A 12,554-nucleotide genomic window follows, 5' to 3' on the forward strand; every position below is an offset into this window, starting at 1 on the left:
AAATGAAGCTAAACATGATTCGTCTGTATTTTAAAACGATGTTTTCAAATTGTTCATAACTGTTGGGAGAATTCAGTTTTTTATATTCAGTGGTTACCACTTATTTACAGATTTAGAGCTATTGTTTACATTAAAAGTTGGATTTGTTAGACTTTTTTTGATGATTTTAGCACTGATAAAAGTTTCTTTTTCATTTAAAAAAAACCCCAAGGATCTGACCTTAAATAGATATGATGTTTATACAGTCTACCCTATTAAGACTATCCACTCCAGTACTGTCCTGATACCAGTCTTCAAACATTATGTACATACATCTATAGTTGGACTTGTATTTAGCAAACTTGTTGATGAAGTCCATTCATTAAACCTTTTATGAATTGCCGATCTATAGTTAGCGCTCTTGATGGTCTGTTTTCAAAACAGGTTTGCTGGGCTAAAAACTAAATTATGTATATATTATATTCATTCCGTCCATTTATTTATTTAAATGTATATTTTTGTGAAATAAATTAATAGTAGAAAAAGCAGATTTGTTCATTTAGTATGTATCCATTGACTGTATATCCTTTGCGCACCAGTAACGTAGTGAAACGTGTAAATTTTTTGAGTCCTCAAAAACGGGCCAATCTTTACAGTGAATGCCTATAACCCTTTTAAACAGGGTAAAATTTTCTATCCTCAAAACCTGACCCCATTTTAGCATAGGAACCCTGAAACTTTTATTTTTTCACTTTTAATTCCTGAAATTGAAACGTTTATTACTTATGGTTCTGAAAAGCGGACTTAAAATTGTTTTCACTATTTTAATATTTCACATGTAAATTTCATGATAAACTAGAGCTATCACTAAAGGTGATGAATGTACCCCCCGCATGCACTGACACAGTACATTGCAATTTGACGCACACAAGATTGCATAATTATGTGGACTGTATGTATATAGACTGTATATATACAGTATAGTAACAAAAAACAAAGTCCCATAACTATGCAGAATATTTATCTAAAAGAATGTAACATGCACCATGCACAACTAGGATTGGTACTGATCACTTGTGTGACGTTTCATTAAATTGTGTGCAAGGGTTTGGTAGATTAGGCACGCACAAGATTGCATATGCAGACTGTATGTACATAGTATGTTAACAAGAAACAAAGTCCCATACCTCTGCAAATTTTGTCGCCGAAAGAACCTAACATGCCCCATGCACAACTACTGTTGTTACTGATCACTTGTGTGAAGTTTCATAAAATTGTGTCAAGGGGATGAGGAGAGATGGTGCGCACAAGATTGTGTCTATGTATATAGTATAGTAACAAAAAAATAAAGTCCCATAACTCTGCAAATTTTTTTTCTGAAAGAACCTAACATGCCCCATGCACAACTACTGTTGTTACTGATCACTTGTGTGAAGTTTCATTAAATTGTGTCAAGGGGATGAGGAGAGATGGTGCGCACAGGATTGTGTCTATGTATATAGTATAGTAACAAAAAAAAACAAAGTCCCATAACTGTGCAAATTTTTTTTCTAAAAGAACCTAACATGCCCCATGCACTACTACTGTTGGTACTGATCACTTGTGTGAAGTTTCATTAAACTGTGTCAAGGGGATGAGGAGAGATGGTGCGCACAAGATTGTGTCTATGTATATAGTATAGTAAAACAAGAGGACCATGATGGTCCTGAATCGCTCACCTATCCCCACATGACCCAGTGTTGAACTGAGTATGACGTCATTATTTCTATTATTTGACATAGTGACCTAGTTTTTGAGCACATGTGACCTAGATATCATCAAGATAAAAAATTCTGACCAATTTTCATGAAGATCCATTGAAAAATATGGCCTCTAGAGAGGTCACAAGGTTTTTCTATTATTTGACCTAATGGCCTAGTTTTTGAAGGCACGTGACCCACTTTTAAACTTGACCTAGATATCATCAAGGTGAACATTCTCACCAATTTTCATGAAGATCTCGTGAAAAATATGGCCTCTAGAGAGGTCACAAGGTTTTTCTATTTTTCGACCTACTGACCTAGTTTTTGACCGCACATGACCCAGTTACAAACCTGACCTAGATATCATCAAGCTGAACATTCTCACCAATTTTCATGAAGATCCGGTGAGAAATATGGCCTCTAGAGAGGTCACAAGGTTTTTTCTATTTTTAGACCTACTGACCTAGTTTTTAACCCCACGTGACCCAGTTTCGAACTTGACTTAGATATCATCAAGGTGAACATTCTGACCAATAATCATGAAGATCTCATGAAAAATATGGCCTCTAGAGAGGTCACAAGGTTTTTCTATTTTTAGATCTACTGACCTAGTTTTTAACCCCACGTGACCCAGTTTCGAACTTGACCTAGATATCTTCAAGGTAAACACTCTGACCAATTTTCATGAAGATCCATTGAAAAATATCGCCTCTAGAGAGGTCACAAGGTTTTCCTATTTTTAGACCTACTGACCTAGTTTTTGACCGCACGTGACCCAGTTTCGAACTTGACCTAGATATCATCAAGGTGAACATTCTGACCAATTTTCATGAAGATCCATTGAGAAATATGGCCTCTAGAGAGGTCACAAGGTTTTTCTATTTTTAGATCTACTGACCTAGTTTTTGACCCCACATGACCCAGTTTCGAACTTGACCTAGATATCATCAAGGTGAACATTCTGACCAATATTCATGAAGATCTCGTGAAAAATATGGCCTCTAGAGAGGTCATAAGGTTTTTCTATTTTTAGATCTACTGACCTAGTTTTTAACCCCACGTGACCCAGTTTCGAACTTGACCTAGATATCATCAAGATGAACATTCTGACCAATTTTCATGAAGATCCATTGAGTAGAGATAGGCCTTAAAATTTTCAGTGATAGAATTACATTAAATAAAGTCTAGAAATTAATTTCCAAGTCCTTGAAATAACCAAAAATGATTTCACAAATGTGAAGTTTATGATAGTTTTGTTAATATCAATAACAGAAGTTTTATTTTTTAATTTAAAGTTGTGATCCACAAAGAATGACAACTCTTGCCTTGGGCTAGTACTTATAAGTAGAGATCTATTAGTTTACTTCCCTTGCAATTACACAATTGAGTGGAAAATGAAAACTGTTTAAGACACAGTATCATACTTTTTTGCACAACAAAATCATTAAGGATTTATTCATTTGTGTTTGATTTACCCCTCAAGACATGGTTCCTATGATTCTGTCAACTTACATATGGTAAAAAATTAACTTTTAACAAGCCAATAATAAAACGAAGTACCAGTAGGTAAATAATAGTGCAGATAATACAGTTTTGCTTGTATCAAAATGTCACAATAGATCCACTTTTGTAGTACAGAACACCTGGTAGGATTAGTAAAGGTGCAATTATATTGATCTCTATTTCCTATGCCTACATTGAGAAATATGGCCTCTAGAGAGGTCATAAGGTTTTTCTATTTTTAGACCTAATGACCTAGTTTTTGACCCTACGTGACCCAGTTTCGAACTTGACCTAGATATCATCAAGATAAACATTCTGACCAATATTCATGAAGATCTCATGAAAAATATGGCCTCTAGAGAGGTCACAAGGTTTTTCTATTTTTAGACCTACTGACCTAGTTTTTGAACCCACGTGACCCAGTTTCGAACATTACCTAGATATCATCAAGGTGAACATTCTGACCAATTTTCATGAAGCTCTTATGAAATATATGGCCTCTAGAGAGGTCACAAGGTTTTTCTATTTTTAGACCTACTGACCTAGTTTTTGACTGCACGTGACCCAGTTTCGAACTTGACCTAGATATCATCAAGATGAACATTCTGACCAACTTTCATAAAGATCCCATGAAAAATGTGACCTCTAGAGTGGTCACAAGCAAAAGTTTACGGACGCACGGACGGACGACGGACACCGCGCGATCACAAAAGCTCACCTTGTCACTTTGTGACAGGTGAGCTAAAAAAACAAAGTCCCATAACTCTGCAAATTTTTTTCTCTAAAAGAACCTAACATGCCCCATGTACAACTACTGTTGGTACTGATCACTTGTGTGAAGTTTCATTAAATTCTGTCAAGGGGATAAGGAGAGATGGTGCGCACAAGATTGCGTCTACGGACAGACGGACAGACAGACAGACAGACAACCTGAAACCAGTATACCCCCCCTTACAACTTTGTTGTCGGGGGTACAATAAATTTTGCTAGGAATGTCTTTATTTAAAATACCTATTATATAATGTAATACCTATTTTTATCGATATAAATCAATAAACTGTCAAATTTGCATAATTTAAGCATTCTTGAGAAAACCCTGACCTATTTAAATTCAAATCACGCATAATAAGACCTTATAAGACAAACATAAGACTTATGTAGATTTGAAGACAATATATGGGTTATCTCGATAAAATTATAAAAGTGATCAATAAAATCGATCTTATTGGTAATATCGATCATTATTGATTATTTATAAAATACGTATTTGAACGTTGTGGGCATGTTGGAAAAGTTAGGACTCGTTTTGTAATACCCTAAAGAGCACTGTATCGTTGAAGAACGTATATTTGGTTGTTACCCGAAAGAGCTCTGTATCGTTGATGAACGTATATTTGGTTGTTACCCGAAAGAGCACTGTATCGTTGATGAACGTATATTTGGTTATTCTATATGCTTTTAAAATGCTGCAGCAGCTGTGTTTTGGAAAAGTTGTACATTTTACCACTTCACAACACATTGCAATAGACGAAAGATAACCAGGCAGTTCACAAGAGATTTGGCAGCATCAAATGTCTAGTGTCTTATTTAACTTCCTCTGCCGAGTTGGGCTTAGCCATACTTGCAAGTGTTTACCTATTTCTGCATACCTGTATAGTCTAACATTGCCCCCCAAAATTCCCGATATGGTTTTGTTGACTAACATACAAATACATCTGCAATTAATCCAGATTTTATGCGACAACAATGCCAGGTGCTTCCCTTTCATCAGTAATCATCAGCTTCAGCATGTTGCAGTTTATCTTGGAGAAGATACATGCTGCAAGAAAACCCGCAATACATGTTACTCCTAGATACATCTTCGACTGGTGTGAAGGACAGTTACTTAAGTCTTCAGTGTATAAATGGTGCAGTGGCCTTTGATGTCCTTGTGCTTTATCTTTGAGTGTTGAAGGTGATGTAAAATGGTGATCAATGGTGTCAAAAGCTGCAGATGGTAGGAGTAGCATAGGGACTGTAGAGACAGGGGTGGAGGTGGGGGGTTTGAGTTTCATCAGAGCCAACTCAGTTCAGTTACTTTCTGTATGCAGACTGCCGTCCTCCATTCGGGCTTTTTAGTTTGACTATACAAAGTATATCGAGAGCTATCCATTTTGTAAGCACAGGGTCCAGAATTGGTTCAAGTTTTGGCTTTTGCTTTATTATTACTTAATGAATTCGCTTCACCCACATCATGTGACACATTGTGTCAAGGGCCATAACTCCCACACCAATATTTTCATGTATTATGCTCCCCCTTTACTTGGAATTTCGGGTTTATGTTTTGATGCACTTCCATTTATCTCTTTAACTACTAAAGTGGATTTAATTCAAACATAATAGTTGTTCCACAAGTCATCCATATCTTGACTTAATGTCCAGGGGCCGTATTCATAAAGCATCTTAAGTATAAGTATAAGAAATTGATTATTTACTTAAGTTAGAAATTTATTTTACTTAAGTTTACTTGTTATTCATAAAACAACTTAATAAGTAATTCTAGGCTTTTATTGTGGACGAAAACATTTAAAAAAACCCCCATTAATTTCAGACAGATACAACATGCACAATTATGTTTAAAGTGCTTTTATCTGAAAAACAACACTTTAATCGTACTCACGACGCCATTTTGTTTTCTGACTTAAGTCATTTCTTACGTATCTTAAGTTTAAGCTGTTTTATGAATAGGACTTAAGTTTTTACTTAGATTTAAGCTGAAATCACCACAAACTTAAGTAAAATCTTCAACTTAAGTCAAAACTTATACTTAAGATGCTTTATGAATACGGCCCCAGAACTCTGGATAAAATATTTGTGAATTATGCTCCTTTTCTATAGAAGCATCCCAATAATGTTTTGTAGTACATTCGCTCCATGTTTCTACTGAATGGATTGGAATCATTCATAACATGCATATAATCACCCACATCATATATGGCAAGGTCTATGAATTGTAAATATGTGTGACATTTATTTTACTGGGATGAATGGAAGGTGGAAAGCATACATACCCTACCTCTCTTATTTGAACTTACCTTGAACTTCAATAAGTCACACATGAAACATTTCGTTTCGTTTGACAACACAGTATTATGTTGGATATTAATCACTCCAGTAATAGCTCCAGTTTCCTCAAATATTCCCTTTTTCACTATCCAGCATCAAATACTGTAAAATCATTTAATTTCGTGGACATGAAATTTCGTGGTTTTGGTCAAAACAGCATTTTCGTGGGCATATAAATTCGTGGATTTCAAGTTTAGAACATAAAAATGAATGTGAATTTTACTTGTTCGTTGGGATTAAATTTCGTCGATTGACTCGACCACGAAAATTAGTCCCCCACGAATATTAATGATTTCACAATACTAGTAATTGATTGTGTCATCTCCTCCAACAGTCCTTGCTTCATCTAGATCTTTGAAGTGAATAGGAGCCTGGACATGGGCCAGACTAGTTCTTTAGAGTACAGAGTTTTGAACTAAGTTGATTTAGAAGAGGTCGGACTTGCATCTTGAACTCTTTTCGAACATCCCCCAAGTTGATAAAGGTATTTAATAATTGAGCCACGCCATGAGAAAACCAGCATAGTGGGTTTGTGACCAGCATGGATCCAGACCAGCCTGCACATCCGCGCAGTCTGGTCAGGATCCATGCTGTTCACTTTCAAAGCCTATAGTAATTAGAGAAACTGTTAGCGAACAGCATGGATCCTGACCAGACTGCGCGGATGCGCAGGCTGGTCTGGATCCATGCTGGTCGCAAACCCACTATGTTGGTTTTCTCATGGCACAGCTCATTATTATGTTTGTTTGGACTTTCAAAATTTCTTTAAAAGTCATGTTATCAGATCAAGTTCATGGGATATATTTGGAGCTTTTTTGTTTGCTTTGTTTTACATTATTCTTTTGATGCAAGATCCAAGGACAAAACATTTCATATAGCTCGAAAGCCAACAGAACAATTCTGACATATCTTTTTGTATTCTGTGAAATCAATTTTTGTTGGCATGGAAATTCTGTAAAACTAAATAATGATTTTGGCATAACCTAAAATTGGCTGTTCTGTGTGCCAAAATTTATTTGGGAAAAGTCTTGAATTTTCCATAAAAAATTCCTTAATACTGGACTACGTGTGATCATGGTTGAAACTGAGACCCATTTAATGTAAATAATACAAGAGCTGTCACAGGAGACAGCTGCGCTTGACTATTTCGATGCTGGATGGTGAAACTGGGCACATCTGAGGAAGCTGGAGCTGTCACTGGAGTATTTAATGACTCCAATGGTGCAGAATATACTGGACAATAGCTTGAGTCTGTGTCAAAAATATTAAGTAATAAGAGAGATAAAGATAAAGTGTATCAAAACACTAAATAAGTATAACTCTAAGCAAAAAGGGGGCATAATTCATAAAATATTGGAGCAAGAGTTATGCACCTTGTGTCATATGATGTGGATGATGATGTGGAACAACTACTTCAAGTTTGAATCAAATTCATTCGTAATAACTCAGATAAAGTGAAAATGCATCAAAAGTAACCTTGAATTCTAAGTAAAAGGGGGCATAATTCATGATAAATTAGTGCAGGAATTATGCACCTTGTGTCATATGATGTGGGTGATAATGGGGAACAACTATTTTAAGTTTGAATCAAATCCATTTAGCAATAACTGAGATATAGTGAAAGTGCATCAAAACTAACCTGAAATTCTAAGTAAAAAGGGGGCATAATTAATGAAATATTTGTGCAAGAGTTATGGCCCTTGTGTCATATGATGTGAGTGATGATGTTGAACAACTTTTTTAAGTTTAGATCAAATTCGTTTAGTAATAACTGAGATAGAGTGAAATTGCAGCAAAACTTTAACTGAAATTCTAAGTAAAAGAGGGGGGATAATTCATTAAATATTGGTACCAGAGTTATGGACCTGGTGTCATATGCTGTGGGAGACGATGCAGAACAACTACGTTCAGTTTGAATCAAATCAATACAGTAATAACTGAGATAGAGTGAAGTGCATCAAAACTAACTTGAAATTCTAAGTAAAAAGGCGGGATAATTCATGAAATATTGGTGTGATAATAATGGCCATGTGCAATATGATGCAGATGATGATGAGGAATAACTATTTTAAGTTTGAAACAAATCCATCGAGTAATTACAGAGATAAAGAAAAAGTGTATCGAAACTTTATCCCAGGTGTGGATGCGGTAGGACGCCGATGCCGGGTCGATCAGAACAGCTCTCCAATAGTTGGTGTAGTCGAGCTAAAAATTACAACAAAATACCAAACAAGTTTACAGGATAATAAAAAGCTTTCGTAACTGTCTTTTGATGACGAAATACAGTCATGTACAGCCTTTCAAAATTCTCCAAATTACCACCAGTATGGCTATTTTGACGAATTCAATAGCAGAGAGTATTACCTGAAAAAGTTAAAAAAAACAAAAAATGTTTGAACCCCCATCTGCCCAGGTAAAAAACATTGAAATATTTTTCATTTTAGTTATAGGAAAACAATGAAAGTTAAGTGCTCTGAAATCCTTGTTTTTAAACATTAAATTGACTGTTTAGTCTGCTGAATTTGGCCAAAACAGCCATACTTTGGGTAATTCAGAAATATGTTTCAAGGACATAAGAACGTCTGCATTGCTAAATTTTGTAATTAAAGAATAATGGAGAGTTTAGAATGCAATGTAATATCCTTTATACAGGTTTGGGCATTTTTGTGCCCCCCGCCCATGAGTGGTGGGGGCATATAGATTTGCTCTTGTCCGTCCTTCCGAAAATGTTGTGTCGCGTCTAGCTCCAAAAGTATTTGACCTAGTCACAAAACTTTACAGGAATGTTGGTCAGCATGTGTAGTTGTGCACCTGGGGTTTCGCGTCCGGATTCATTCAGTCATGTAGGAGTTATGGCCTCTGACCTTGTAAAAATTGGTCATTTTAGTGTTGTGTCGCGCCTATCTCCAAATATATTTGACACAGTCACAAAACTTTACAGGAATGTTGGTCAGCATGTGTAGTTGTGCACCTGGGGTTTCGCGTCCGGATTCATTCAGTCATGTAGGAGTTATGGCCCCTGACTTTGTAAAAATTGGTCATTTTAGTGTTGTGTCGCGCCTATCTCCGAAAGTATTTGACATAGAGTCACAAAACTTTACAGGAATGTTGGTCAGCATGTGTAGTTGTGCACCTGGGGTTTCGCGTCTGGATTTATTCAGTTGTGTAGGAGTTATGGCCTCTGACTTAGTAAAAATTGGTCATTTTAATGTTGTGTCGTGCGTAGCTCCGAAAGTATTCGACCTAGTCACCAAAGTTTACAGGAATGTTGGTCAGCATGTGCAGATGTGCACCTGGGGTTTCGCGTCCGGGTTCATTCAGTATTGTAGGAGTTATGACCCCTGACTTATTTTGTTTTTTAAGTTTTTTCATTACACAAGACCAGACTTCTTGTCCACTTACTCAAACAAGAGGACCATGATGGTCCTGAATCGCTCACCTCTTCCCACATGACCCAGTTTTGAGTATGACGTCGTTTTTTCTATTATTTGACATAGTGACCTAGTTTTTTTAGCTCATGTGACCCAGTTTTGAACTTGACCTAGATATTATCAAGATAAAAATGCTGACCAATTTTCATGAAGATCCATTGAAAAATATGGTCTCTAGAGAGGTCACAAGGTTTTTCTATTATTTGACCTATTGACCTAGTTTTCGAAGGTACATGACCCTGTTTTGAACATTACCTAGATATCATCAAGGTGAACATTCTCACTAATTTTCATGAAGATCTCATGAAAAATATGGCCTATAGAGAGGTCACAAGGTTTTTCTATTTTTATACCTACTGGCTTAGTTTTTGACTGCACGTGACCCAGTTTCTAAACTGACCTAGATATCATCAAGGTGAACATTCAGATCAATTTTTATAAACATCCATTGAAAAATATGGCCTCTATAGAGGTCAAAAGATTTTTCTAATTTTAGACCTACTGACCTAGTTTTTGACCGCAGTTGACCCAATTTCAAACTTGACCTAGATATCATCAAGATGAACATTCAGACCAACTTTCATACAGATCCCATGAAAAGTATGGCCTCTAGAGAGGTCACAAGGTTTTTTTATTATCTGACCTACTGACCTAGTTTTTTAAGGCATGTGACCCATTTCAAACTTGACCTAGATATCATCAAGGTGAACATTCTGACCAATTTTCATGAAGGTCCATTCAAGGGTATGGCCTCTAGAGAGGTCACAAGGTTTTTCTATTTCAAGACCTACTGACCTAGTTTTTGATCGCAGTTGACCCAGTTTCAAACCTGACCTATATATCATCAAGATCAACATTCAGACCGACTTTCATACAGATCCCATGAAAAATATGGCCTCTAGAGAGGTCACAACGTTTTTTCATTATTTGACCTACTGACCTACTTTTTGAGGGCACGTAACCCACTTTCTAACTTGACCTAGATATCATCAAGATGAACATTCTGACCAATTTTTATGGAGATCCATTCACAAGTATGACCTCTAGAGAGGTCAAAGGTTTTTCTATTTTTAGACCTACTGACCTAGTTTTTGACCGCACATGACCCTGTTTCGAACTTGACCTAGATATCATCAAGATGAACATTCAGACCAACTTTCATACAGATCCCATGAAAAATATGGCCTTTAGAGAGGTCATAAGGTTTTTCTATTATTTGTCCTACTGACCTAGTTTTTGAAGGCACGTGACCCACTTTCGAATTTGAACTAGATATCATCAAGGTGAACATTCTGACCAATTTTCATGAAGATCTCATGAAATATATGGCCTCTAGAGAGGTCACAAGGTTTTTCTATTTTTAGACCTACTGACCTAGTTTTAGAACGCACGTGACCCAGTTTCGAACCTGATCTAGATATCATCAAGATGAACATTCAGACCAACTTTCATACAGATCCCATGAAAAATATGGCCTTTAGAGAGGTCACAAGGTTTTTCTATTATTTGACCTACTGACCTAGTTTTTGAAGGCACGTTACCCAGTTTCGAACTTGACCTAGATATCATCAAGGTGAACGTTCTGACCAATTTTCATGAAGATCTTGTGAAATATATGGCCTCTAGAGAGGTCACAAGGTTTTTCTATTTTTAGACCTACTGACCTAGTTTTTGACGGCACGTGACCCAGTTTCGAACTTGACCTAGATATCATCAAGGTGAACATTCTGACCAATTTTCATGAAGATCTTGTGAAATATATGGCCTCTAGAGAGGTCACAAGGTTTTTCTATTTTTAGACCTACTGACCTAGTTTTTGAAGGGACGTGACCCAGTTTCAAACTTGACCTAGATATCATCAAGATGAACATTCTGACCAACTTTCATAAAGATCCCACAAAAAATGTGACCTCTAGAGTGGTCACAAGCAAAAGTTTACAGACGCACGTACGCACGGACGGACGACGGACACCGCACGATCACAAAAGCTCACCTTGTCACTTTGTGACAGGTGAGCTAAAAAAAAGTTTGTGAAACATTATGTTAAAATGTACTTGATCTAGAATCATAAAACATTATAGGATTGTTTTATAGCCTGTGAAGTGTTCTCTTTAGGATTTTACTCAGCTAGGCCAGAATTAGGGCTATTCAAGTAAAAAATACACATAAGACTCTTAAGTTTGTGTTGCAAACATCTTAAAAATTATTTAACCTGAGTCATAAAACTATGTTACAGTGGCAGGAGGGGGGCACCTGTGTCCTAAGGACACACATCTAGTTAAAAAACAAATTCATTTCTCAATTTTTTAGCAGTTACTGATGGTCAATTTCAACCAGTCACAAATACTGTGAAATATTTTTTTTTTGGAGGGGGGGGGTGGGGGGGGGGGGGGGGGATGAAATTTTAAGAATTTTAAATGGAACGCCTGCTTCGTGGAGTTCAAGTTGTTGATTTCCACTTTTTAAGATTAAATGAATGGGAATTTTAATGTTCAATGGGATTTAATGTCTGGACTAGACACAACCCTTCAATCCAAAAAATTTCATCCACCACTAACATCAATATTACATTAATCCTTTCTGATCCTATTGCTATAATTCAATTGATTGTTAATATCTATATGTTGGTGTAATTATATATATACATGTATTATAAGCAATAAAATATGTTTAAACTAAAAGAAAAATTAATCCTTTCCAAGTTGGTCAACAGTTTACAACAAGTACAAGGGATAGGCAACACAAATAATAAGTTTCAGAATTTATCACTACTTTGGCTTAATCCACAATTTTC

Source organism: Mercenaria mercenaria, chromosome 12, assembly GCF_021730395.1.
Source record: "Mercenaria mercenaria strain notata chromosome 12, MADL_Memer_1, whole genome shotgun sequence".
Classification (NCBI taxonomy): domain Eukaryota; kingdom Metazoa; phylum Mollusca; class Bivalvia; order Venerida; family Veneridae; genus Mercenaria; species Mercenaria mercenaria.